Source organism: Acomys russatus, chromosome 1, assembly GCF_903995435.1.
Source record: "Acomys russatus chromosome 1, mAcoRus1.1, whole genome shotgun sequence".
Lineage (NCBI taxonomy): Eukaryota > Metazoa > Chordata > Mammalia > Rodentia > Muridae > Acomys > Acomys russatus.
Window position 1 is genome coordinate 37,523,770 of NC_067137.1, and position 11,442 is coordinate 37,535,211.

The following is an 11,442-nucleotide window of genomic DNA, read 5'->3' on the forward strand; positions in this document are numbered from 1 at the left end:
AAAAGAAAAAGCCGGTTCAGTGTGCACCTGGGGGTTCCTGGAAATGCACTCCCTATGTTAATGAAATATCTTGGAGTCTTGGCTTTCAACCAATGACCTTTAACCCTGGAGTTCTCCTCCCACCCATAGGATGGTTAAATACTGTTTTCCCCTGTTACGACGGGATTGTTGTTACCTGTAGATGAAGTATCCTGCCACCCTTAGCCCCAGAGAATCAAACGCATTCAACCTCAAAGCCCTCCCACTGCCCGAAGTTTATAAGTCCCTGGTTTCACACAAAATAAACACATTACCGTCAGCTTTTTACCACAACCATCTGAGATTCATCTTTTTTTTTTTTTTTTAAGATTTATTTATTTATTACATATACAGCGTTTGCCTGCAGGCCAGAAGAGGGCACCAGATCACATAATAGATGTTTATGAGCCACCACGTGGTTGCTGGGAAATGAACTCAGGACCTCTGGAAGAGCAGACAGTGCTCTTAACATCTGAGCCATCTCTCCAGCCATGAGATTCTCGTCTTTTATTCTAGGGAAGGAAGGACTCCCCTCCTCCCTGAGGAATCATCATTGGACACTCCCCATCCCCACCCCACCATACTAGGCTGCAGGTCAGTCAGCCATATGCTGCTGGCTACCACAAGCTTCAGCCCTTTCATCGGCGTGTCGGGGCAGCAGTCTAACGCCATCTTTCTCATGTTGCTCAGCCCACCGCAGTGCCCATCTGCAGGAGCAAGTGGCAGGCTTGTTCCCGAAGCAGCCATTTTGTCTGCCTGAACAAACCAGGCTCCCTCCTCTGCCTCAGGAAGCATCCACCGACTAGCTCACGTCTGGCCGGGCCCTCGTTGCCCACTGGCTTGGGCTTTCAGAGCCCTGAGCTGCTTTGACCCTAATCTTCACACTTTTCCACCCTGAGCGTGTACTTCCAGTTTGGTGCTTGACAGGGCCCTAGCATCCCAGAGAATACCTGACAGACAAATCCCAGGCTCCTGCAGAACAATTGAGCTGCAGGAAAAAAAGTGCAAGGCCAGCCTGGGCAACCCAGTGAGACTTTGTCTCAAAAATTACAAGAAAGAAATGTTGGAGGATGCGGCCCAGCGGTAAAATGTTTGCCTCGTGTGCATGAGACCCTGGGCTCCAATCCCCAGCACCACCCAAAACAACAACAGCAACAAGGAAGACAAGGAGGAGGAGGGTCAAAGGAGGCTGTAAGTCACCATGTAGATACTGAGAATCGAACCCTGGTCCTCCAAGAGCAACAAGTGCCCTTCTCTGCTGAGTCATCTCTCAAGTTTCCTTTGTAGATTTCAGCTCTCCCCTCTCTCAGCACCCAGAAGGAAGTTTGAGCCGGCCCCAAACACACTCTCTCTCCCTCTCTCCCTCACCCCCTCCCTTCACCCACTCTCCCCCTCCTCCTTTCTTTTTCCCTCCCCATCCCTCCCCATCCCTTCTCTCTCTCTCTTCCTCCCTCCCCCTTCTCCCTTCTCCCTCCCTCCCTCCCTTCTCCCTTTCTCTCTGTCTCTCTGTCTCTTCCCCCCCCCCCTAGTAAATATTCTTCCCAAGCAGCCATTACTTTGGCACTCCCATGCAGAGACTATCAATGCAGGGGCGGGCCTTAGCATCGACTTAGGGAGCCTGTGGTTGCTGAAGGAGTTCTTTCCATAGACTCCCACCCAAGTGAAGCCAGGATGCGTGACTGCTGCAGAAAAGAATTCCCAGATGAGGCAGCAGGAAATGGAGATGGGTTTGTCAGGATGGGTTTTCTGTGTGTTTCCTTACGGCTTGGCCCCCAGCTTGTGGTGCTCACTGCTGGGAAGTTTGCAACCCCTTGGGAGGTGGAGCTTTGCTAGGGACTGGCAGTGAGATATCATAGGAAGGCATCCTGTCCTGGTCACCCTCTGCTTCCTGGTACCCAGCAGCTTCCCGTTCCTGCCGCCAACCTTTTCCTCCTCAGACAGATCGTTTATAATAAGCCCTTCCTCCCTTAGGTTGCTTTTGTCAGGATCCATTTTGTCATGGCACTGAGAAAATTAATGAACGCATCTAATACACATGAGGCCATGGGCTTGCTCTCCAGCACCGTGTGATGCAGGATGGGAACATGCTAGCAATTCCAGCACTCGGGAGCTCATCCTCAGCTACAAAGTAGGTTTGAGGCCAGCCTGGGCTACATGAGACCAATGCCACAAAAACAGAAATTAATTTTATGACCTTGTTTGTGGAAGTCCCAGAAGATCATAAAGAATTCAAAACTGGGAAATCAGCTATCCTCAAAAGACATGTGTGCTCAGACCTTAAGCATGGCCCATTGCTATTTTAATGTTCTTTTTGACATATCTCTCTATATAAAAGAATGCTGTCCCCATGCTTTCAAGCGTCACAGCAAGTTGTTCATTGGGAGGAAGTTCTTGACTCTCGCTGGTGAGAACCTTCCACGGAGTCTGCATCAAGGAATTCTCTTCCCTATGTGTTTTCCCTTAACTTCCTCTCTCTTCTATCCTGTACCAATGGCTGCAGTAACAGGTCAGCAAATAAAAGAAGAGGCCAGGTCCCGACCCCCCATCCTTGGCATCACTTAAGCCCCAAGACCTTGCCACCCTTCTTCTCCTGAGCTTCCCGGGAAGCTGTCCCTAGCTCCCCACTGGGAAGGGAAAGATGACCATGGAGGCAACAGGCTGACAGGAAGGAAGCCGCTGTTGGTGCAGAGTGTTCTGTGTGACCCCACTTCACAGGTAAGGAAACCAAAGTGCAGATATCCAGTGATGTGTTGAGGAATGGAAAGTTAGGGACTCAGTTGCAGACGGTATGTGTGCCTGGCACACAGGAAACCCTGAGTTAGGTCCACAGCTCCACATAACTGGGTGTGGTAGTGCACACCTGCAGTCCCAGCCCTTGCAAGGTAGAAGTGGAAGGATCAAAGGTTGTCTTTTTTTTTTTTTTCCTGCAAGACAGGAGCCCTGGCTGTCCTGGAACTCACTGCAGACCAGGCTGGCCTCGAACTCACAGAAATCTGCCTGCTTCTGTCTCTTGAGTGCTGGGATTAAAGGCATGCGCCACCACCACCAGGCCCTAGGGTTACTATTTCTGTGATGAAACACCATGACCAAAATGACACAGGAGAAAAGGGTTTATTTCACGCACAGTTCCATATAAGAATTCATCATCAAAGCAGCAAGGGCAGAAACTCACACAGGGCAGGAACCTGGAGGCAGGAGCCGATGCACAGGCCATGGAGGGGTGCTGCTTACTGGCTTGCTCCTCATGGCTTGCTCAGTCTGCTTCCTTCTAGAACCCGGGACCACCAGCCCAGGGATCACCAATTAAGAAAATGCTTTATAGGCTTATCTTATGGAGGCATTTTCTCAATTGAGACTCTCCTCTCTGATGATTCTAGCTTGTATCAGATTGACATAAAACTAGCCAGCACAGTTTTGTGCATATACAGTATACTAATTTTTGTTCATGCACATATATGTGTATATACTGCCATGTATGCACATGTGTGTAAATACACTGATAGGAATGTAGGTATGCATATGTCTGTACATACATTTTGCTAGTAGATATGACACATGCATGAACATACTTGTGTGAATATATTTGGTGCTATATCCATATTCGCTAGTGCACATCCAAGCAGAGTGCTTAGATGGACATGTTCCCCAATTTGCCTCACTCTATCCTCTTGAGCTTTTGTGTCTGAAGCAGGTTCTGGTCCAACAGCGCCACCTGTTGGCCACCTGGTTTCTGGAGGAGGCAGATGGGCCACCATGCATCAGAGGAGAAGCCTAGGGACAGGGCCACTACCAACACAGCCCCTGGGTCCCACAGTCCATTTTTAAATCTAGAGATGAACTCAAGAGAAACGGGAGACCTGTCAGGAATCCAGGGCATGGAAGCACGTGGAGGAAGCACCACCCAAAAGGGACAAAGTCTTGGTGAGTCAAGAAAAGGCTCTTGTACCTTCTGTAGCTTGTGGGAGAAGCTAGCCCCGATCCACACCTCGCCCAAACCACACCCAGTAGCTAGCCAGGGTCAGGGACAGTGCAATGGCAGTGGTAGCAGAGGAGGGGGAGTCCCAGAGGGCCCAGAGTGGGATGTCAGGGCTGGGAGTGGGAGGTGGAGGAATTTTGGAAGCAAGATGGACTCCTGAGCTCTCCGGCAGGTTCCAGTCAAACTCACCTGTCCAGTCTTCTGCCTGCTCTACCTCATTCGAGTGTACTTTTAAGATTAGTTTTATTGTTTTTAATTGTGTTCATGCGTGTGCATAAGAGAGACTATGTGCATGTGCACATGTGTACGCAGGTGCTTGTGGAGGCCAGAGCAGGACATTGGGTCCCCTGAAGCTGCAGTTACAGGCAGTGTGAGCCCTGGTGCACTGGTGCTGGGAACCGAACTCTGCTTCCAGCAGAAGCCGTAGGTGCTCTAACCACTGATCCACCCAGCTCTCCAGCTGCACCTCATTCACTTTACGCTTAGACCAGACCAAACTCATTGAATGGTCCTAAGCGCAGTGTGATGCTTCTTACTAAAATGCCGTTGTACACGTGGTTCATGCCCCCAGAGCCTTTCTCCCTTTGAATGAAAAACTCCTATTCACCCTTTAAAACCTCATCTCTTGTGTCTCATTTGTGTAGCCTTCCCTGTCCCCCATACCTCCTTCTTTGTCTCACTAGTTATTAATCAGTAGGAACTAAATTCACCTTCCATTTTCTGTATCTATTGTGTTCCTCAAATTTCACTGGCCTAATTAGGGTCCGATTTCTAGTCCTGTTTTCCCACTGCATATTAAAAAGATGAGCCTCCAAAAGTTTAAGTAAATCCAGCCATGGTGGTTCACCCTTATAATCACAGCACTAGGGACGCTGAGGCAGGAAAAATTTCAAATCTAAGGCTATCTTTGGCTACTCAGGAATGTCCTGTCTCATAGAATGAGTGAAAATGCCTAAGTAGTTTGTTCTAGGTGCAGTAACTGACAAGGCACGGATTCAGAACCCAAACCCCCATGCCACCTGACCCAGAGACCCTAGATGTTGTCACCTTTGTTTGCCTCTGTCCCCTTCCAAAGGGTGTGAGAGGCCTTGTCAACTTCATCTTGGGGTCCTCTTGAGCCCTGGCTCCCCTAAACTAGGCTTAGTTTAGCGTGGGAGCCACCGAAGTTGACTAACCGGCTCCTTTTGGAAGGTATAGGAGCTCAGATTAACAAGGCTCAATTCCAAGACCTTCTAGAGCCATCCTAGGGTGCAATACTAAGAACGACCGCTAGATGGCACCGCTGCATTACTTCATTTGCTGCATCTGCAGGGCGCAGGACTTGGTTTTACCCTGAGTGTGTCTGAGGTTTCGGATTTTCAGCCCTCCGACGTCAGAGTTAACGGATGGAAGAATTCATGCGGTAGTAACAGGCACAAAATATGTAGAGCATAAAATTGATATTAAGGAGATAGGGCGTTTCCCTCCCCTTTGCTTTCCCGGGAGTTCACTTGCTAGCGTCTCAGAGACTAAATAAGAAAAGATGCTTTGAAGTATAAAATTTAGCCAAAATCCAGGAGCACAGTACACTGACTGTCACCTGTGCACAAGCCTGTGCTTCAAGCTCAAAACAGAGATGTCAGGGCCAGCCTAGCATAAGCTTCAGCTGTTAAATGTTATCGGCAAATTATGCAAGTGTATCTTCTTTTTCTCAAGCCAAAATTAACAGAAGGCCCCGCAAGGCCTTCTAGACACTTAGCTCTTCCCGGTAAGTGCAGTTTAGGCACTAGTCCATTGTCATTTCTAAGCTGCGTATTTATGGATGGGCCATTGGGGCCGGGTACTCAAAAGTGAGCCTGACTAGAAAGCCCTGGCAAAGGGTGCAGAGCCAGGGACAGAGCAGAAGGCTCATTGTTAGAGGAAACTGGGGTTCGCCTCCCCACAGAAGCTTCTCTGCCAGGAAGCCTATTTTCTAACCATACTGGCACAGGAAGAACCATCAGTGGTGGTAATGACACAGATCTACATGTGGCACGAAACTGCATGGAATATTAGGCACAGACACCCCCATGGTGTGCGCGCGCGCGCATGTGCAGACGCACACACAGGCACACACGAAATTCGGTCAAACTGTGAGGATGGTACCAGGGTCCCTATCCCTGACTTCAATGTCACTACAGGACAAGACCAGGGCCTGAAACTGAAGGGCAGATGCGCAGACCCAGCTGCAGCTTTCCTCAGGTCTGTCATTACTCAGAAACACCAAAACTTTTTTTTTTTAAGGACTGTAGGGAGACGGTGGCTCAGTAGAAAAAAAAAAAAAAAACATTTGGTGTGTAGGCATGAGAACTGGGATTCAAATCCTTACAAGTGTGTAAAAGCTGGGCAGGTGTGGCCGCCAACTGCAACCCCAGCACCTGGGAGACAGGCGAGGTATCCTCAGGGCGAGCTGCCTGGCTAGCATCTCTGGGGTCAGCAAGCCTCAGTTCAGGAGAAGTGGCCTCAATAAATAAAGAATGACAGAGGGAGCCCACACACACATGTGCTCACACATATGTAAGCACACATACAAATGCATGCATGGTGTACACACATACACATGCAAAAACATTAAAATAAAAAAAATACAAGGAAAAGTGGGTGAGGTGGCACACACCTGTGGTCCCAGCACTTGGGAGGCAGAGGCAGGTGGATCTCTATGAGTTTGAGGCCAGCCTGGTCTACAAAGCGAGTCCAGGATAACCAAAGCTACACAGGGAAACTCTGTCTCAAAAAACCAAACAAACAAAAGCCAAGCAGGAGGAGGAGTCTGCAGGCCTAGGTGTCTGTAACCACTCCAGTCTTCTGTCCTCAACCTGAAGCTTGTAAGTCCAATCCTTTCCCCTCTACATAGCCCCCGCTTTCTCAAACCAGCTTGGCCTGAAGGAAACCCATCACCTGCCCTTGGCCCTGAATTCTGAATTCCCCGGGGAACTCCATGCTGGAAACTGGGGTCCTCCTCAGCATCTCCTTCTAAACAGTGGTTCTCAACCTTCCTAACACTGCGACCTTTAATACAGTTCCTCACGGTGTGGTGACTCCCAGCCATAGAATTATTTTTGTTTCTACCTCATGAGTGTGATTTTGTTGCTCCTATGAACCATCATGTAAATATCTCTGAGACAGAGGTTTGCCAAAGAGGTCACACCCCTCAAGTTGATAAATCCACCTTGCTCCAGTTGGGCCTTGTTTCTCCATCTTTATACCTGTCAGAGCTCCGGCTCTTGCCTTGAGCAATTGTCACTGAGACTAGATCCCAAATCCAGATCCCCCCACCTAGGCCAGGAGCCATTCCAGGGGTCACCTGGTGTCCCGCCCTGTGGGCTGGGCACCTGCTTTACAGGACGACGTTATGGTGGACACAGATTTGTCTCAGTGGGTGATGCCCTCTTTTTTTATTGGAAACTTTAGATAAACTCAGGGTCGGAAGCAAAAGACATGAAGCCTTGAGGGGAGCTTCTGCGTGGCCGACAGGAAGTCTCCAGAGAGACTGGGTTCCAACCCATCAGAACTGACTAGCGAAAGTGAAGCTCTGGTTCCGGAGCCAGGACTGGCTCCAAAAGCCTACTCAGCAACTCTCAGGCCCTGGGCACCAGATGTGAGGCTGGAGCAAGCCTCCAAGGTGGTGGTGTGGTGGGCAAGTTTGGAATGTAAAGTCATTTTCTATCTCAGCTGCTCCTCCCCACCACCCCCCACTCCCACCAACTAGGACCCATGTGACCTATGTGTGAGTCCACAAGTCACTCAACTTCCCAAGCTTCTTCCTTCGTAAAGTGAGACTAACGGTTAGTTACATATTGCTACTAAAATCCCTTTTCTTCGGGGATGGGGGGTGGGGGGACCATTCCCCCTAAGGTCCCAAAGACAATCAGAAGTGAGATTGGCCGATTTGATTTGCCGACGTTTGCTCTGTACAGCCAATGCGTCTATTGGGCTTCCTTACAGAACATAAGTAAGGGGGTTGCTTACAGGTGTGGGTGCTCCTCCCCCAACAGGCTGCAGCTGGAAAGCCTTTATCCTGCAGGGACCAGTGCTTCCCCATAGTCACATAGATATAGCCCCACTCCTAGTCTTCCCAGCTGTCCCCGCTAATTTTATGTCAACCTGAAATAAGCTAGAGTCATCTGAAGGGAAGGAGCCTCAACTGAGAAAATGTCTCCACATTTTCCTTTTTTTTTTTTTTTTAAATGATGTTTTTAATTTATTGTTATGTATACAGGCTTTATCTGCGTATACACCTGAAGGCCAGCAGAGGGCATCAGATCCCATTGTAGATGGTTGTGAGCCACCATATGGTTGCTGGGAATTGAACTCAGGACCTCTGGAAGAGCAATCAGTACTCTTAACCTCCGAGCCATCTCTCCAGCCCCATAGGACATTTTCTTAATTAGTTATTGATGGGGAAGGGTTCAGCCCACTGTGATAACATCCCTGGGTTGGTGGTCCTGGATTCCATAAAAAAAAAAAACAGGCTGAGCAAGCCATGGGGAGCAAGCCAGTAAGCAGCACCCCTTCATGGCCTCTGCATCAGCTCCTACTTCCAGGTTCCTGCCCTGCTTGAGTTCCTGTCCTGACTTCCTTCTGTGATAATCGGAGATAGCGAAGTGTAAGGCAAATAGACCCTTCCCTCCCCAAGCTTCTTTTGTCATGGTGTTTCATGCCAGCAATAGTAACCCTAACCAGGACATCAGCCTGTATGTCCCCAGGTGAGCTGTGCAGCTGGGGGCAGCCTTGCAAACAGCAGGTGGGTGGTACGGAGTGCCTGGACACCCAGGTGAAGGTCTTGTTAACTTCCCCACCCTCCACAAGGAGATGCAAACAGTCAAGAAGCCCAGCTGGGACTATCCGTTTGCAAGCAGGAAGAGCTAAACTCCCAAGACGGCCGTCGCTTGGCACGGAGAACACCATGCACAACATGAGACCCACATAGAGAAAAGCAGGTATGTTTTAGTGTGAAGGGCAAAGTGGGCAAAGTGTGTGACCTTGAGCAGGTCATCTGGCTTCCTGTGCCTCCTTTTTCTTTCTGTCTTTTTTGTTTGTTTGTTTGTTTTGCTTTTTGGAGACAGGATTTCTCTGTGTAGCCTTGGCTGTCTTAGACTAACTTTGTAGCCCAGGCTGGCCTCGAACTCACAACAATCCACCTGCCTCTGCCTCCCGAGGGCTGGGACTAAAGGCGTGCACCGCCGCCACCGCCGCTACCGCCGCCGCTACCGCCGCCGCTACCGCCGCCCGTCCTTTTTTCCACCAATAAAATGGGCACAACAAAACCGCTTGCTCCTGAGGCAACAACTGTGAGCTAAGTTCTCTGCAGAGTGCTCAGCACGGTTCCTAACCCACAGTGCCACCTGTTAGTAAGTGCCACAAGCAGCTGCTATTTTCACTGTAGACTTTGAGAGTGGTTGGAGAAGGCTGGCATTCGGCCATCTGCGGACAAGGGGCATAGAGTGAGCAGGAGGCAGCACTCAAGTGGGAGGGGATGGATCCTGCAGGAGGCTGGCGGTTACAGGGGATGAGTGGCAGCTTTGCACGCGCCCCGAGCCCCTCACAGCCATACCTCAGCTGGTTCTCCCAGCTGCTTTGAAGGGAGGGAACAGGGCATTTCACTGGCACTCTTCTGACCAGAAAGCAGGTTCTGGAATGAGGGACCGGGAAGTGCCTGCCCCGACTTCCTCCTTCCCTGGGAGAAAGGCCAAGCGAGTCTAGAGGACAGGTATGACCCCGGCCTAGGAAGAGGTTGGGTTGCCCAGGAGGCAGGCTGAATCCAAACACTGGAGCTTCAGGCTGGCAGGGCAAAATGACACGCAGGCACACTGATGTGTGTGTGCTTCTGTCGGGGTGTCATGGCCAGGTTCTGACCCCCTTCTCTTCTCTCCATTAACTCTGTCAACTTCTTCTGATGCTGGGCCTGAAAAAAAACAGCGAACAACAACAAAACCAAAGCCATCATAGCCGGGTGTGGTGCCATACGCCTTTAATCCCAGCACTTGGGAGGCAGAGACAGGAAGATCTCTTGTGAGTTCAAGGCCAGCCTGGTCTACAAAGAGAATTCCAGTACAGTCAGGCTACACAGAGAAACCCTGTCTTGAAAACAAAAAGCAAAACAAAACAAATGGGGAGGGAGGAGGATTGGAGAGATGGCTCAGAGGTTAAGAGCACTAGCTGCTCTTCCGGAGGTCCTGAGTTCAAGTCCCAGCAACCACATGGTGGTTCATAACCATCTATAATGAGATCTGGTGCCCTCTTCAGGCCTGCTGAGAATATTGTGTAAATAATAAATAAATTTTTTTTAAAAATCAAGACTGGCAGTGGTGGCACATGCCTTTAATCCCAGCACTTGGGAAGCAGAGGCAGGCAGATCTCTGTGAGTTCGAGGCCAGTCTGGTCTGCAAAGCTAGTCCAGGGTAGTCAAGGCTACACAGAGAAACCCTGTCTCAAAAAAAGAAAGAAAGAAAAGAAAATCATATCATATCTCTAGCCTAATAAGACAAGACTCCCATGGCTTGCTCCTCAGCCCATACCTTAGTCACATTTCCCCCATGTGCCCTGACTATTCCAATGTAAAAAGTAAGATGTCAGTCGGGCATCGTAGCATGTGCCTTTAATCCCAGAATTTGGGAGGCAGAGGCAGTGGGAGAGTTCAAAGCCAGCCTGGTCTACAAAGTGAGTCTAGGACAGCCAGGGCTACAGGACTACACAGAGAAACCCTGTCTCGGAAAAAACAAAAAAAAAAGTTTAAAAAAAAAAGTGAGGTGTCTGCCTGTCTCATGAGGCAGCTTCACGTGGCTCCCAGCCATGTACAACTATGGTGGTGGAAGAAAAAAACTCTAAGATGGGGACCCCACAGACATTATCACTGAGCCTCCTGGGCCGTCCATCACCTGAAGAGGGGGCCATCTTAGACAGTTGTCTTGAAGCCAGCATGGGGCTGGCTTCCTCAAACCCATAGATGTGCAGGTTGGGGTCGAGGAGGCAGAGAGCAAGCAGGGGCCATCCACACCCTCGCTCTCTCTGTTCTTTCTCCGCAGCTGGGCATTCTCCTGGTGTTCAGACATGCCCAACACATTTGGGTTTTAGTTGACTCCAGATATAGTCAAGTTGCTGACCAAGATCAACCATCACAGGGGCAAAAAAAGAGGCACTTATTTCCTTGGGGCCCCTTGGATACCAACTAGGATGCATTTAGTTGAGTGCCTGGAACCGCGCTGGCATGGAAGAGATGCACAGTAAGGGTTAACTGTGGTGGGGGGCTTGGGTGGGATGTCAGCAGCGAAGACAATCAGTCTATTCAACAGACTCTGTGCTCAGGGGCCAGGCCTGGCCAGAACCCTGCCACAATGGCCACCCTTGTCACGAAGTCTAGGCACCGCAGTGGAAATGGACATTGGAGTGGATGTAATCTGAAACGACAGCCTGAGGGGCTCTAACCCCTG